Here is a 15,390-nt window from a genome sequence, read left to right as displayed (position 1 = left end):
AAGGTCCTGTCCCAGCTTTTCTTGAGCTGGGTACACCCTCTGCTTCTCCTAGGGTCCTCTTGCTTCTTCCCTTGGAGACAGGGCTCCTGAGCTTAGGAGAGCTCCTACTTTTCTATTAGCACCCATATCATCACGTTTTATTTACTTACTTATTTGTTTACTTATTTATTTAATTTATTTTTAAAGACTTTATTTATTTGACACAGAGATACAGTGAGAGCGGGAACACAAGCTGGGGGAGTGGGAGAGGGAGAAGCGGGCTTCCCGCGGAGCAGGGAGCCAGATGCGGGGCTCGATCCCAGGACCCTGGGATCATGACCTGAGCCAAAGGCAGACGCTTAACGACTGAACCACCAAGGTGCCCCCCATATCATCACATTTTGATCTCAAACAAGAGCAAACACTCTTCAGATCCACCACTAAGGGGCCAGATGGACAGTGGGACTGACTTGTTGGTTTTCTCATCTGAGTAAGCACTACAGATCACCTCCTGAATGATCTGGATTTAGAAACCAAATTCATTATCAGTGGGGCTAAAGTGACTGAATCAGTTGGCTATTATTCCACTCATTAGTCCTTGATTGATTGATAGTATGATCTCAGAAAATCCCCATTTCATGAACAATTATGCCAACTCCAGCAAAGAGAACATTAAACTTCTTTTGTCTCCAGGCAAGTTTTAGGCTCAACCATTGTTTTAATTTTTGATGTCCTCTTTTAGAGAAATCTCATTCAGTTAGTAGGTTGAAATATTTTCTGCTCCCCCAAAGCCAAGTATTTGTGCTGTTCTGTAGGTTAGAGAGGCCAAGCTCCTGGGGCCTAGAGGAGGAAGGCAATAAAGCTCAAATAATTTATCCCCTGCCCAGACAAAAGTGGTGGATGGAGGATTTCCATCTTTGTGAGACTTTGTAGGGCACATTTCAACATTCTATAGAATTGGTTGGGGAAAAGTGGGGTTAAATAATGAAGAAAATTGCACGCTACGAACAAAAAAGCTTAAAAAAAGATTTTTGCCTATAGCATAAGGTATAGAAAAATGGCTCTATTTTCAGATGAATCAATCTTAGCCTTTCCTTTAACAATAAGTAAATGAGGAACTTAAATCTCCATTAACTTTGAATACCTCTGCAACATCACTGTAACCAATGGTTTGCTCTTTTGTCCCATGAATGAGGTGAAGACAGGGCCTTACTTTAATATGAAATACACTGATTTTGTTGGATTCTATTACATTCTCCTGCTGCTAAAAAATCTTTTCACGTTCAAATTACACTGTGTTTTCAATGTCAGGTTTTTTCTTTCAAAAGGAAAAGGGTCCCCTGTGGAAGTTTATGAAAGCTGACTACATTTTCTTGTAAAATATCCTTCTGAGACCATATAGTTTATCAGTAAACACATATTTTTGCTCCTTTTAAAATGAGTATTATGAAATTAACGTGAGATGTTTTTAGAAAAGTGAATGCTATTGACTCTGTAGGGCAGAATGCCTGTCTCCTTTGTGGTTGTTACTCTTTATAATTCCCTGCAAAAGACATTTTTAAATAACTAAAAAAGGTATTTGGAGCAAAAATACTTATCAAAAGAGGTTATATAACAAATGCATGGCAGCCAGTTGTCAAAGTTAAAAATACCCATTCTTTCCCCCCAAAGCCATTAGATCTATTACCACCTAATTGCTTGGAAAATTCATTTTCTTTCTCTCAAATCACAGCCTTAATTGAGGTCTGAAAGCTCACCAAGTGTCTCTTAAATCAGTCAACCTAACTTTTTTTAATTCTTCTATAATTTATCTTTGTGGCCAAGAGCATATTTTTTTCTTTGAGACAGTTCTGGCAGCTGGTACTAGTAGAAAATCTTCTTACTTGGAGAAATAAGAGAACTGGGAACATGTTTCACTGTTTCTGATAACGCATATTGAGGGCAAGAGTTCACAGCAAAGTGAATAGATATTGATGCAAGCATATTATTTAATCACACTGAAACCAAAAGATTTTTAACCACTTTATGTGGGTATTTTATCCTAAACGTCAAGATGAGAAACACCAATCTATTCTTCATTCTGGCTGTGGAAATCTGCCCTTCAGGTAGCCATCAGCAAGGGTAACATGTGTAATATACACAACCTTATTCATTGTTATGCAAACCCCAAGAATGTACATAATAAGAGAAAATTTTCAGCTTTGGTTTATGACATATCAAGCATCAGTGGTGATTAGAGTATCTAAATCAGTGTCTGAAATGAGAATTAATTTTAATTATATAAAAGGGACGAGAATAAATGTGGTTTTTTTTTTTTAAATGAACGTAGAAGCAATCATTCAGGTTAGGGTTGCTGTTTGAAGGAATTACCTTGGGAGTCTATAAACAAATTTGAAAAATTCTGTCTATTCTGTTTTTAAAGTGTTTTTGAAACCATCTATCAGAATTGTCTCAGAGTTAGTTTATGATCTACTTCTCCTTACTACTTTATTTGTTACTTTATTACTTTATTTACTTGTTTAAGAGTTTATTTGAGCAAAAATCAGTTGGAACCAGCAGCACCAAACCCAAAGTGATTAGGAGGGCTCCCCTGTCAGGAGCTCAGGGAGAGACTTTTATAGAGAAAAGGCAGAAGTGAGGAAATTATTGATTGGCTAGAGCGTAGAGCCTCATTGGCTGTTCGTGATTACTCGTCCTTACGCTTTGATTTTGCAACCTTGAGGCATTTACAGGCTTGGATTTTGGTTTGCTTACATAGACTGCTGTGACATTAGAGCCCACATCAGTCTAGTGGTCTCCATGTTTAGTTAATCTGATAATTCCCACCTTTTGGTCCATCCTCTCATACATGAGAGATTGACTAAAAATTTGGTATTGATGCCACTCTCAGTCACCGTCGGAGTTAAGTTGATCTTGTCTCATTGTGAAACTCATAGGTTGTGATGTCAGGTCTGGGGAAGAACTGCTTTTGCAGGTCATCTCATTGTTCATCTTGTTTCTGTTTCTTCAAGTATAATGAGACCATCCAATGTACTGCTGGTGCTTATGAACAGGCATTTAAGACCTGTAAGAACATAGTGCATCATGGAGACCACAAAGATAACTATTAGGAAGATCATACCAAGAGACTGACGCCTACTCCTTAGCCAGGGCCCCCATCAACAAAACCATTTGGTATGAAATCAATCAAAATATGTACCTAAAGGAGCATTAACTTGTTTTAGCCAAGTGGCTTGTTTGTTAATTTCCTCTATTTACTACAATCCCAGAGGTGTTGATCCAGCTACAGCAGAAGGCATTTGCCACAGCACTGACTTCTCCTTGTTCAGCCAATTAATAGTAATCTAAAGCAATTCTATTATCTAAACCCGCCTTAGGAAGAAAATCTAAGGGACTGTTGTGCAGCTACGGTCTTACCAGTAGATTCAGTGATAGCTGCCAAAGTTAAGGAGCATTGTCTTCCCATGTGTGAAACAGAAAAAGCAAGTAGCAAAAAGGTGAAGGAATGAAGTTTTTATATTGGAAATAAAGATCTTGATCTGTGATCTTGGGAGAGCTGTCTATTTCAAGATGCTATCTGCTTCTGGGGAGAAACCTCCCTAATCAGTTTAAATTTTCCATCTCCAGCTAGTGCATAACTGAAGGAACCCTTTCTGATTGGGGGATGTGGACCCGAGGTTCAAGTACCTGCAGTTTGGCTGCTATTTGGGTAGTGAGGAGGACCGGGTATGGTCCCTTCTAAAGTGTTCAAGGGCAGTCTTTGTTCTTACTGATTCCAAATCAAAGAGTGGGAGGAAATTGAAAGTGTTAGTCTGGAGAGTTGTAGGATATTAGAGGAAAACAGAAGAATTACTGATTCAGTTTGGTCTATAGAGATCTAACAAAACCTCAAAGACAATGAACAGGACTAGGATCTGGTACCTGCGAAGTTGTACTATAATTTTTTACTGAAACATAATTCTTTCCTCTAAAATCACTGTTAATTTCTATCAAAGATAATCACAGCAAGGCTAATTTGTTTATAAAATAAGTCTACTGGCCTGATTATTTACATAAGTGCAATAAGAATCGTGATCATCCAGATAGGCTCTTTTTAAATCTGCTTTGCTGGAACTTTTCATAAGGAATCTTAGATAGGACTTTTAAAAGCCTCCCCAAGCTTAGAAGTCAAGCCAAGAATTCACCATCAGACTTTGCCTGGAATACCTATAGATCTGGGTGAATTCCTGTCTTCAGGAGGTTGTCTAGATAACCTGAGGTTCCTGGGCCTGCCGGGAAATGACTTTTCATAGTCAGCTGGTAAGACTGCTGGGAACCCTGTAAACAAGGTACAAGACCAGTTTTTCCAAGGGGCTTTTATTGGCTCCATAATGGCAACCTTAGTTCCTTAAAACTGTCTGGTTATATCTGATTTCATGCATATTCTCAAATATGACATCCTAGTCAAAGCCTTAGTAATATAACCAATGTTTCCAGTTATGTCCTATTACAAGGATAACAGATTGGTGAAGTGTGTGTCTTTGGCTCAGGTCATGATCCCAGGGTTCCTGGGATTGAGCCCCGCATTACGCTGTCTGCTCATCAGGGAGCCTGCTTCTCCCTCTCCCTCTGCCTGCCGCTCTGCCTACTTGTTCTCTCTCTCTCTCTGCCAAATAAATAAATAAAACCTATAAAAAAATTAAAAAAAAACTTAAATAAATCCATTCCAATTTTAGTTACCTTGACCACACATAAAATTCCTTTTCAAAGATTCCTTGTCCGTCTACCTTCTATAATTTTTTTTTATATCCAGTCAGGTTTTGTCTTATGGTTTTTTCTCTTTCTCATTCTAGAACAACCAGTTGTTCGTTCTATTTTCCTTACCTACTTTTCATACACAGTTGTTTCCTTTCACCCTTATTATTTCTAAGTACTTTTTTTTTTTTTTTAAAGATTTTATTTATTTATTTGACACAGAGAGACACACAGCGAGAGAGGGAACACAAGCAGGGGGAGTGGGAGAGGGAGAAGCAGGCTTCCCGCGGAACAGGGAGCCCGATGCGGGGCTCGATCCCAGGACCCTGGGACCCTGGGACCCTGGGATCATGACCTGAGCCGAAGGCAGACGCATAACAACTGAGCCACCCAGGCACCCCTATTTCTAAGTACTTTTAATCCCATATATTGATTAGAATTCTTAACCCTTAGAATCCTTTATTCCTAGTGAAAACTAAGAAGGAAGCAATTGTGAGCTGTCTTTACACTAGCATTCTAACAGACTAATTTACTAATTTACTAATAGACCCAAATATTTCTAGTTCCTTCGTAAGAAAGGAAGCCAACATGAATAAACCTGTGTTCAGTAATTAATGTTTCAGTAACATTTTATATGTTTTATAGGTTTTTATCTTATTTGGACATATTCTGGATACTCGATGAATATCTATCATTCAACTTATCTCAGTATAACTTTAAGGTTTCAAGTTACCAAGAAGATTTTGGAGATTATCGTTAAGTAGACATACTATAAAGCATAATTATTATTGAAAAGTTTATTTATAAACTTTATTTTACTTACACCTATTTAATTTACTTGTTCTTAATTATATTTAGGGAACTCATGAAAATTTCATGAGGATTAAACAGCTAACCATCATCTTAGGTTATTTTCTTGCTAAAACAAATTCTGTAACAGAGATAACATGAGGTTATGTGACTTTTAGTAAAGCTAAGTAGAATAAAAGTGTTACACTCAGTGCTGATAACTCTAATGACATGCCTGTTTTAATTAAATGAACAAACTTAAAGTAGCATTTATTTACTGAAGATTAGCCTAGATCATGTAAACTTAAAAAACATTGGGGTTAGAGTCTATATTTCTGAGAGTATACTTGATTTATTTAAGTGCTTGTTTGTCTTTAAGTCAATTAAATAGAGCTCTTTACAAATTAACTTTGGCAATACCATCCAGACGTAGAAAAATATCACACATCTATAACATACACAGAGATCTCATAGTTTTCGTTTAAAACTTTTAGCCATAATGGGCGCGTGGGTGGCTCAGTCAGTTAGGCATCTGCCTTCAGCTTGGGTCATGATCCCAAAGTCCTGTGGTCGAGGCCTGTATCGGGCTCCCCGCTCAGTGGGGAGTCTGCTTCTCCCTCTGCCCCTGCCCCTGTCCCCTGCTTCCCTGCTCAGGCGTGTGCTCGCTCTCTCTTGCTCTTGCTGAAATAAATAAATAAAATCTTTAAAAAAAGACATTTTAGCCATGAGACAGGTATGATGATGATGCAAAACTCCCTAGTTTATAAAAGAATGGTCGGATACAAGTTGTATTTCTGGCAGATAGAATAAGTTAAAGTTACCTGCTCAGATGGCTGAAAAATTTTTTTAGAGTTACTCATTTTTTTTTTAATGTAAGTATAGTTGACATGATGTAGTTTCAGGTGTACAACATAGTGATTCTACAAGTCCATACTTACGTTGTGCTCACCACAAGTACAGTTGCCATCCATCACCATGCAGCCCTATTACAATACCATTGACTCTATTCCCCATGCTGTACCTTTCCTCCCTGTGCCTTATTTATTCCATAACTGGAATCCCGTACCTCTTACACCTCTTCACCAAGTTTGCCCATCTCCCTACTCCTTCCCCTCTGGCAACACCAGTTTGTTCTCTGTATTTATGGGTCTATTTCTGCTTCTTGTTTTGTTTTTTAGATTCCATATATAAGTGAAATCATATGGTATTTGTCTTTCTCTGACTTATTTCACTTAGCACAATACTCCCTAAGTCCATTCATGTTGTCACAAATGGCAAGAACTCTTTTTTTATGGCTGAGTAATATTATATTATATATTTATAAAAGATATATATATTCTATTATATATCCTATTATAACATATATTCTTTTTTTTTAAGATTTTATTTATTTATTTGACAGAGAGAGCACAAGTAGGCAGAGCAGTAGGCAGAGGGAGAGGGAGAAGCAGGCTCTCTGCCAAGCAGGCTCTCTGCCAAGCTCTCTGCCAAATTGGTCCTGGCTCAATCCCAGGACCCCAGGATCATGACCTGAGCCGAAGGCAGACACTTAACGACTGAGCCACCCAGGTGCCCTACAATATATATTCTATTATGTATATTCTATTATAATATTCTAATAATATTCTAATATTTAATAATATTATAATATTCTGTTTTATATACATATATAATCTCTTATTATATGCCACATCTTCTTTATCCATTCATCTATCTATGGGCACTTGGGTTACTTCGTATCTTGGCTATTGAAAATAATGCTGCAATAAATGTAGAGGTGCATAAATTTTCATGGATTAGTGTTTTTGTGGGGTGTTTTTTGGGAGGAATACCTAGTAATGTAATGTAATTATTGGATTGTATGTTGTTTCTATTTTTAATTTTTTGAGGAAATTCCATACTACTTTCCATAGTGGCTGTACAATTTGCATTCCCACCAACAGTGCACAGGGTTCTTTTTTTCCACAGCCTTGCCAACACTTATTTCTTTTTTCTTTTTTTTTTTTTTAAAGATTTTATTTATTTATTTGACAGAGAGAGACACAGCAAGAGAGGGAACACAAGTAGAGGGAGAGGGAGAGGGAGAAGCAGGCCTCCTGCCGAGCAGGGAACCCAACACGGGGCTCATCCCAGGATCCTGGGACCATGACCCCAGCCAAAGGCAGACGCCTAAGGACTAAGCCACCCAGGCGCCTTTCCTTCCTTCCTTCCTTCCTTCCTTCCCTCCCTCCTTCCTTCCTTCCTTCCTCTTTCTTCTTTGAGTTTAACCATTCTGACAGGTGTAGGTGGTATCTCATTGTGGTATTGCTTTGCATTCCCTGACGACCAGTGATATTGAGCATATTTTCATGTACCTGTTGGCCATCTGTATTTCTTCTTTGGAAAAATGTCTGTTCGAATCCTCTGCCCATTTGTAATCAATTACTCTAGGGTTTTCTGGTGTTGAGTTTTGTAAGTTCTTTATTTTGGATGTTAACCCCTTGTCAGGTATGTCATTTGCAAATATCTTTGCCCAGTAGGTTGCCTTTTCATTTTGTTGATTGTTTCCTTCACTATGCAAAAGCTTTTTATTTTGGTGTAGTCCCAATTGTTTATTTTAGCTTTTGTTTCCCTTGCCTGAGGAGACATATCTAGAAAAATGTTGCTAAGACAGATGGCTAAAAATTTTACTAGTATTTGTGGGAAAGACTTTAAGATTTTTCACTTGCTTAATTTCCAAATAGCATTTTTATTTTTCTTATAAGAATGACCTTTCATAAATTTGCTTTTCAAGAGATGGCCTTAAGTTCCTAGATAAGATCTGGTAGAATATTTACATCTCAAAGGCACAGAGAAAAAAATGTAACTTTTCTCCCAGAAGGACTTTTGTTTCCTCAATTTAGATCTTTTACAACATCTGAAAGTCTTTTAAGATAAATAGAGGAGTTTGGAGGATTGGTAAAAAAGGATAGGTGGGGTTTGGATTCTTTCTAGAGCTGTGTTTCTGTTCTCATAGAGACTCGACTCAATTATAAGAGAAGTACTATTACTTTAAATTCTTCAAAGAATTGGGTTGCAACCTGAATGATATCAAGACACTGACCTAGACATCCTACTACATTATCCTCAATTTGCTTCTTTATATCAGGGAGATCTTCAACTAAGATAGAAATCAAAAGATTCCTGTGTTCTAGATTTAAAGCTGTGTTTCTTTGGAAAATTTTAGTAAATTCTTCCACAATGGCTTCAGAATGTTTTTCTTTCCTTCTGGGTACATAGTTAAATTTTAACTTAGGGGAGAAGGCCTAAAAAAGTTCCTATCAGGCTCTGAATATTAGTTTCCAATGTGGCCAATTTCTGACCATAGAGGTACTTAAAAAAAAAAAAAAAATCCCTGTCAGGTTTCATCTGGGACAAATGTAAATATTCCTGACAGTATGAACAACCCCATGGACACAACACAGGTCCCCAAAGAAGGTCCAAAAGATACACCCTCGCAAGATCCAGAGCCACTCCCAAAGATAACTGAAAGAAAGGAAGACTTAGACACTTTCCCTAAGAGCTGGGAACAGTTGGTAGGACCCTAGCTGCAAATGGGGTGCAACACCCTATTTTGGGAGCTCCCCAACATAACAGTTGGCAAATCTCAGAGCACAAAATCAGACAAAGAAGTCAGCAGGTGTCCCTGGGAGAGAAAGAATCGATAACCAATGTTTTTTTCCTGCCAATGTGAATTTGGAAAAGAACATGAACTGTTACCTTCATCTCTCAACTAGGTACTACAGAGAGAAATCTTGGGAGAGCTGATTTTGGTAAGAATTCTTACCTTTTGCTGTCTTTTGCCAGTTTTCCAGGATGCTTGTCAGTGGGTCTCATCCTGGTCATCAGAAAGTATAGAGAAAAAAAAAACCCCACAAAATTTTCCCTCTACCTTTTTCAGGGAGCACTTGGTAGAAACCCCTTTTTGGCTAGGATGCCTCATAAATGGATAAGTATACCTAAGATGGTTAAAAGTCCTCCACTGTGACCACTCTAATTCAAGATTATCTGGTTAAGTTTAACCTACTTGTTCAGCATTAAAACAAAATTTTATTCACCTGAGGCCTCACAATGGCCTCAATCCAATTTAAATCAGACTTAGTGTGTCCTCGGACCCAGTCCGGGTTTTAAGTGGGATCCAGCCCAGTTTCTAAGTTAGCCCCTGTCTATCCCTGGACCCAGTCCTTCCTGGACCCGTCTGGCTTCCAGGGTAGAACCCAGTCTGACCTGGGATCCAGTCCAGTTTTTAAGTCGGACCTTGGCCATTCCCAGGCCCAGTCTTTCCAGAACCCAATCCGGTTTCTAAATTGGACCCAGCCTGGCCTCAGATCCAGTCCAGTTCTTAAGTCAGACCCTGTCGGTCCCTGGACTCAGTCCGTCCAGGTCCTAGTCTGGTTCCTAAGTTTGGACTCAGGCTAACCCTGGACCCAGTGTGGTTTTGAAGTCGCCTGATTTCGGTTCTGTACGGTTTCTAAGTCGGACCCACTCCAACCCTAGACCCAATCCGACTCCGGCCAGTTCCTGGAACCAGTTGGGAGCAGGGGCTGGGGAGGCCCAAATAAAGTCCAAACACTCATGATGCAAAAGCTTTGGAGCTAGGATCCAAAACGCAGGAGCGGCTTTTCCACCATCTCCAGAGGCAGCAAGAAAGCCGCCGAGTTGAAGGTACCTACATCTTGTTGCTTTTTGCTCCTGGGCGCTGCTGGGGGTCTTCTTCGGTTCCCTTTTCTGGCAGCAGAACTGTTAAAACATAAGTTGAGGCATATTAAACGTTTTAAGAATTAAGATTCCGTTTGGGCAGTGCTAAATTGGAAGTGATTAGGAGCAGCCCTTATTACTTCGGAGTTACATTTTTACTACAGAGGGCGTTGCCCTGCTTGGGTCCCCTACTTGAGTCCTCAAACTGGAGTCAGAATGAATCGTTTGGTTAGAAATTTACAAGGCTGAGGTATAAGCAATTCCAAAATATTTTGTGTAGCTGCATCCTCTCTGGAATGGCTTTGTGTCTCTTCTTCCACCCCAGGATAACTTAGATTTAAAAATGAGAAGAAGGCAGCTCAGTGATTAATATGCTTTGCTCCCTTTTAATCTTCACAGAAGTCCTTTGATGCAAGTATTATCCCTGTCAGCCAGCTTAGGAAACAGAATCAAGATTTTTAGGTGATTTAAGATCCCTTGGAACGAGTGTAGAGTTGGGATTTATCTGGCACTAAAGTTCTGCTCTTTTTTATACTCCCTGTTGTTTCCTTCCAGGGTGACAACATCATTTTGCAATGCTGAGTTCTGTTGTGTTTGTGAAAATTCACATTGCTTTTTGATTATGTTACATGTAAACCTATCTATGTAAGCGTGGGCCAGTGCATAAGAGCTATTTTTAATATCATTTGTGATTGTGTTGCTTTGAGGGATGAGGAAAGGTAAAGAAATGCTGCTTGTTTATGCATAGCAAGCACCAAGATGCCAAACCAAATAACATTGGGTACTCTTGACAGTAATAATATTTTACTTCCTAGTGTTACAAAAATTTGCTTCATTAAACAAGATCAAACAAATGAGCCAACACGAAGTAAGCCTATTTCTAACAAGGAGGCCTGAAGAGTAAATAAACCGATGAGAAATGAGTTGGTGATTTTAAGTAAAAACCTTGGGGAGGATGGAACGGAAGTGATTCAGGCCTCTACTTTGGATAAGTTTGAAGACAGAAGGATCCATAAGCACCCTGAGTAGACCTGGTCTCAGGATGAGCAGTGTAGGTGGTGTGCACCTTGCTCAAATGACTTGACTTTTGGAAAAGTAACAGGAATTAGAGATATGTGACAATCTAGTTATGGTCCAAAAGAACCATCTTTCCATGTATCATCAACTACATCAACTAAAGAAAGCTAACATGCATCTATTGCTTACTATGTGCCAAGTAAGGTAACCATTTCATGTTGGTTTGCTTGAGTCTCAGGTTTGGCACTGAAAGTTCTGCATCCTGGGAGCCCCCTCAGTCCTGGGCAAACCAAGACCATTGGTCATCGATGTCCGGTTCTGTTGTAAACATTTTATATTTAGTAACACATTTATTATTTATTATCCTTATTTTACAGAGGAGGAAATGCTTGCATGGAGAGGCTAAGAAACTTGCCCAGGGTCCCATAGCCAGGAAGTGACAGGCAGGATTTGAAATCAGGCGGTATGGTTCAGTGTTAGGCTGCCTCTAAGTAGATTGCCTCTAAGAGTATTCTACTTTGTAATAGAAACAGAGAAATTGTTGGGGATAGAATGATGGCTAAAAACCTAGTGCTGCTCTCTTGGTGTGTTATGTTGGGTATATCGGCAAGAAAACAGGCAAGCCTGGAGTCAGAAAAAGAAAAGTTCGTGTCGGAAAGTAAGTAGAGCGAGCTCTTTCAGCATGTGGGATGTTTAATTAACTCAACCTGCGTGGCCAGGGAAGGCATGAGATACCATCTAGGGGACCCAGTCTCCTGCTTGACATTGTGGCTGGTCAGTAAACCTCCAATAGTGGGAGCTGGAGGAGAAGGGACCCCGATGACAGTGGCTGCAGAAAAGTAGAAAGTGTTGCAGAGGAGGAGTATGAACCACTCAGGACCTCCAGGGGAGCAGAGGACAGGATGGGAGATTTGGGGTAGAATCAGTCACCTTGGGATTGTCTGCAAGGCTATGGTAGGGTTGGTCTGCAGCTCTGTTCGGTCCATAGAAGCCTGGGTTAAATGAATACATAACACCGAGGATTTCCTGGCTCGGAGATTCTTAGACATATCTGTGATGGGCTGCTGATATGTTAACAATAACACCCCCCCCCCCCAAAAAAAACCCCCAACAAACAGACAAACCAATTTGGAATCATTCTTTTCTGGAGGGTGTGAACTGTCCTATGTTACACAGGAATCAGCAGCTTTCAGAGCTTTCCCTGATTTGGAAAACCGTAAGCCCTGTCCTTTACTGCTATCTGTGTGTCATGCCTTCAGTTGGACAATCATGTACAACCCTGGGGGCACATGACATTCTTCTGGGAAGCTCTAAGAAATATCCACATCCAGGCCTTTCCCAGACTCTAGTTGTTTTGCAGGCGTTCCCCAGGTGATTTAAATGTGAAGCCCAGGGTTTGACCCTGCACCAGATCATCAACTTAATGAGGGACTATGACCTGGAATTGCTGGATATCCTCTTTCTGTCTGTTGTAAGCAGGAGCCCAGGACACAGAGGGCCATGGGACATTGTGATGAGGAATAGTTGATGTGGCTTAGTGGGGAGCAGCAGACTTTGTTAGTGGTATTAGCTAACCCAGAACAAGCACTCAGTGGGGTCTAATATCATCTTTCTGAAAGAGTTAATGCTATAGGTGCCAATTAAATGCTTGTAGAACTGGGGCGCCTGGGTGGCTCAGATGGTTGAGCGTCTGCCTTCGGCTCAGGTCATGATCTCAGGGTCTTGGGATCGAGTCCCGCATCGGGTTCCCTGCTCAGTGCAGAGCCTGCTTCTCCCTCTCCCTCTGCCATTCCCTCTGCTTGTGCTCTTCTGTCTATCTCTCTGTCAAATAAATAGAATCTTTAAAAAAAAAAAAATGCTTGTAGAACTTAGCATGTTACAAATGTGCACACCATCAAGAGGATAGTCTCCTTAGGAAAGGCAGAGAACATGTCTTGATAGGCATATTGAAGGAAGTTCTCCACCTTCCCCGAATAGTTGTTCTGATCTCCAAGCCCTGCGGACACAGCTCACTTTGGGAGGTGACCTCTTGTCTCTCCTCTTTCCTTTGGCTTCACTTGTAATGGACCTCAGCTCTCTTATTATTGGATCAGCTGTTGGTTATCTGTGATATACCACCTTCTTCCAGCTGACATGCATACAGTTGTGCAGGCTGTAGGATTTTATTTCTGCTTCTGTCCTCGTTGTGCTAATGAATGCCCTGTAATGTTTGGATCTTCTGATCCTGAATCCCAGTGGCTACATGGAGTCAGTGCTTGCTGAGCTTGGGGAGGACTGGCCAGGCCCTTCTCTTTGTTGCTTTGCCCACTTGGAATGTTCTATGTTTCAGCTCAACTTGCCAGTTGATGCCCACCGGGCTGAGTGTAGGCTGAATGAAGTCAAGATCCCCTGCTTTCTGCAGCTTTTGTTGGCCTCCTCGTCCTTTGATACCTATAAGCTGATTGAGAACTGCCTTATTCCAGGAGGAACCTTTGCCTGACTTCTTACCTCTCTCACCTTCTCTGAGGGTTTAAATTGATCATAGGCAGAAGTTACTTGGAGATAAGAGTTTACAGTTAAGCAGGCAGGTTGTAGCACAATATCCATATAATCTAAAGTAACTGGGGTTCTCTCAGGGTCGTTGAAATGTACAAAGGTATTCTTCCAATGCATTTTTTAAAATCTAGATAAATTGTGTGCCATATAAAATGCATTGTTAAAGTTTCCAATTGAGTCATTGGATTAAATGAACCTTTCAATGCCTTTCAGAGTAAAAGAGATGGTATTTGGTGTGATGAAATAGTCAATGCTTGGCTTCATACTTATGTGGTGCAGCAATCTTCACGGAAGACTTAAAATGAAAAATAAAAAGAAATAAACCAATGAACTCCTTACTCTGTATCACATATAATTTTTTTTTTTTTAAGATTTTATTTATTTATTTGAGAGAGAGAGAATGAGAAACAGAGAGCATGAGAGGGAGGAGGGTCAGAGGGAGAAGCAGACTCCCTGCCGAGCAGGGAGCCCGATGCGGGACTCGATCCCGGGACTCCAGGATCATGACCTGAGCCAAAGGCAGTCGCTTAACCAACTGAGCCACCCAGGCGCCCCAATTTTTTTTTTTTTTAATGACAACTTCTGGGATATTCCCAGGAAGGAAAATGATATCTAAAGCTCCTGGCTTCCTTTGATGCACTATTAAAATGATTTCTAATCCTCCTCCCCTGACTCAACATCCACTACTACCTACTAAATGATTAATTACTCAAATGCTAAAAGCTGTCTGGATTTCTCTTTCCTTCAAAAGCAAGCGTTACATTCTGCTAATGTCACAATTAGCAGGAAGCTGGAAGCCAATCTCTGACCTGTGAACTAATACAGAAGAGTAAGAGAAGATGTGATTAGTGTATTAGAAAGGGATTAATTTTCTTTTCTCTTTAATTTTGTTTATTCTGAACCTATGTTTTAAACTATTTGAAAGATTCTGTCGGTTTGGATTTCATTCAGATAGTCTCATATTTGGAGAAGAGCTTAAGGTCACTCTTAGAGTTGCTTAATGTCCTTTGAATAATGTTGTACTGTTACCTTTATGGAGAATAACCAATGACAGAAACTCCCTGATCCTCCTTTGTCTACATTCCAAAGTTCACTTGTCTCACGCTTTTGCTTCCCTCATCTCACTCGCAGACTGTTTCTGTGTCTTGACCTTCCTGCTGATTTAAAGGTTACATTTTGTTCAAGTATTCTTGTCTGCTTGTTCCTCATTTTAATCTATACCATGATTATTTTTCTTAAACTTTAACTGTTGGTAGGAGCCTTGCTCCTGCGCAAATGGTGCTCTTGTTTATTCCTCATTCATATATCTATATCATGATTATTTTTCTTAAAATTTAAAGTATCTGAGGGTTGGTGTCTTGTTACTGTAAAATGATGATCCTGTAAAATGGATGGTGATGATAAGTTGAAACAAGTAAGGAATCAAATTTGTATATGTTAAAATGGTTATAAGAAACATTGACATCTTTGGATAAAATTTATATTTTCATTTAGCAAGAGCTTCTTGAAAATGGTATCACAGGAACTGGTAACATTAAAATGTGTACAAATTTTCTTCTTAGAATTTAAATTTTTATTGAGCACCTACCGACTTTAGCTCTCCCAAGCTGTCTTTTTGTT

This window comes from Mirounga angustirostris, unplaced genomic scaffold (genome assembly GCF_029215605.1).
Source record: "Mirounga angustirostris isolate CCGP_5_RB_7025 unplaced genomic scaffold, mMirAng1.0.hap1 SCAF_12, whole genome shotgun sequence".
Classification (NCBI taxonomy): Eukaryota; Metazoa; Chordata; class Mammalia; order Carnivora; family Phocidae; genus Mirounga; species Mirounga angustirostris.
The sequence above is the reverse complement of the archived record's forward strand: the minus strand, read 5'-3'. Positions refer to the sequence as shown.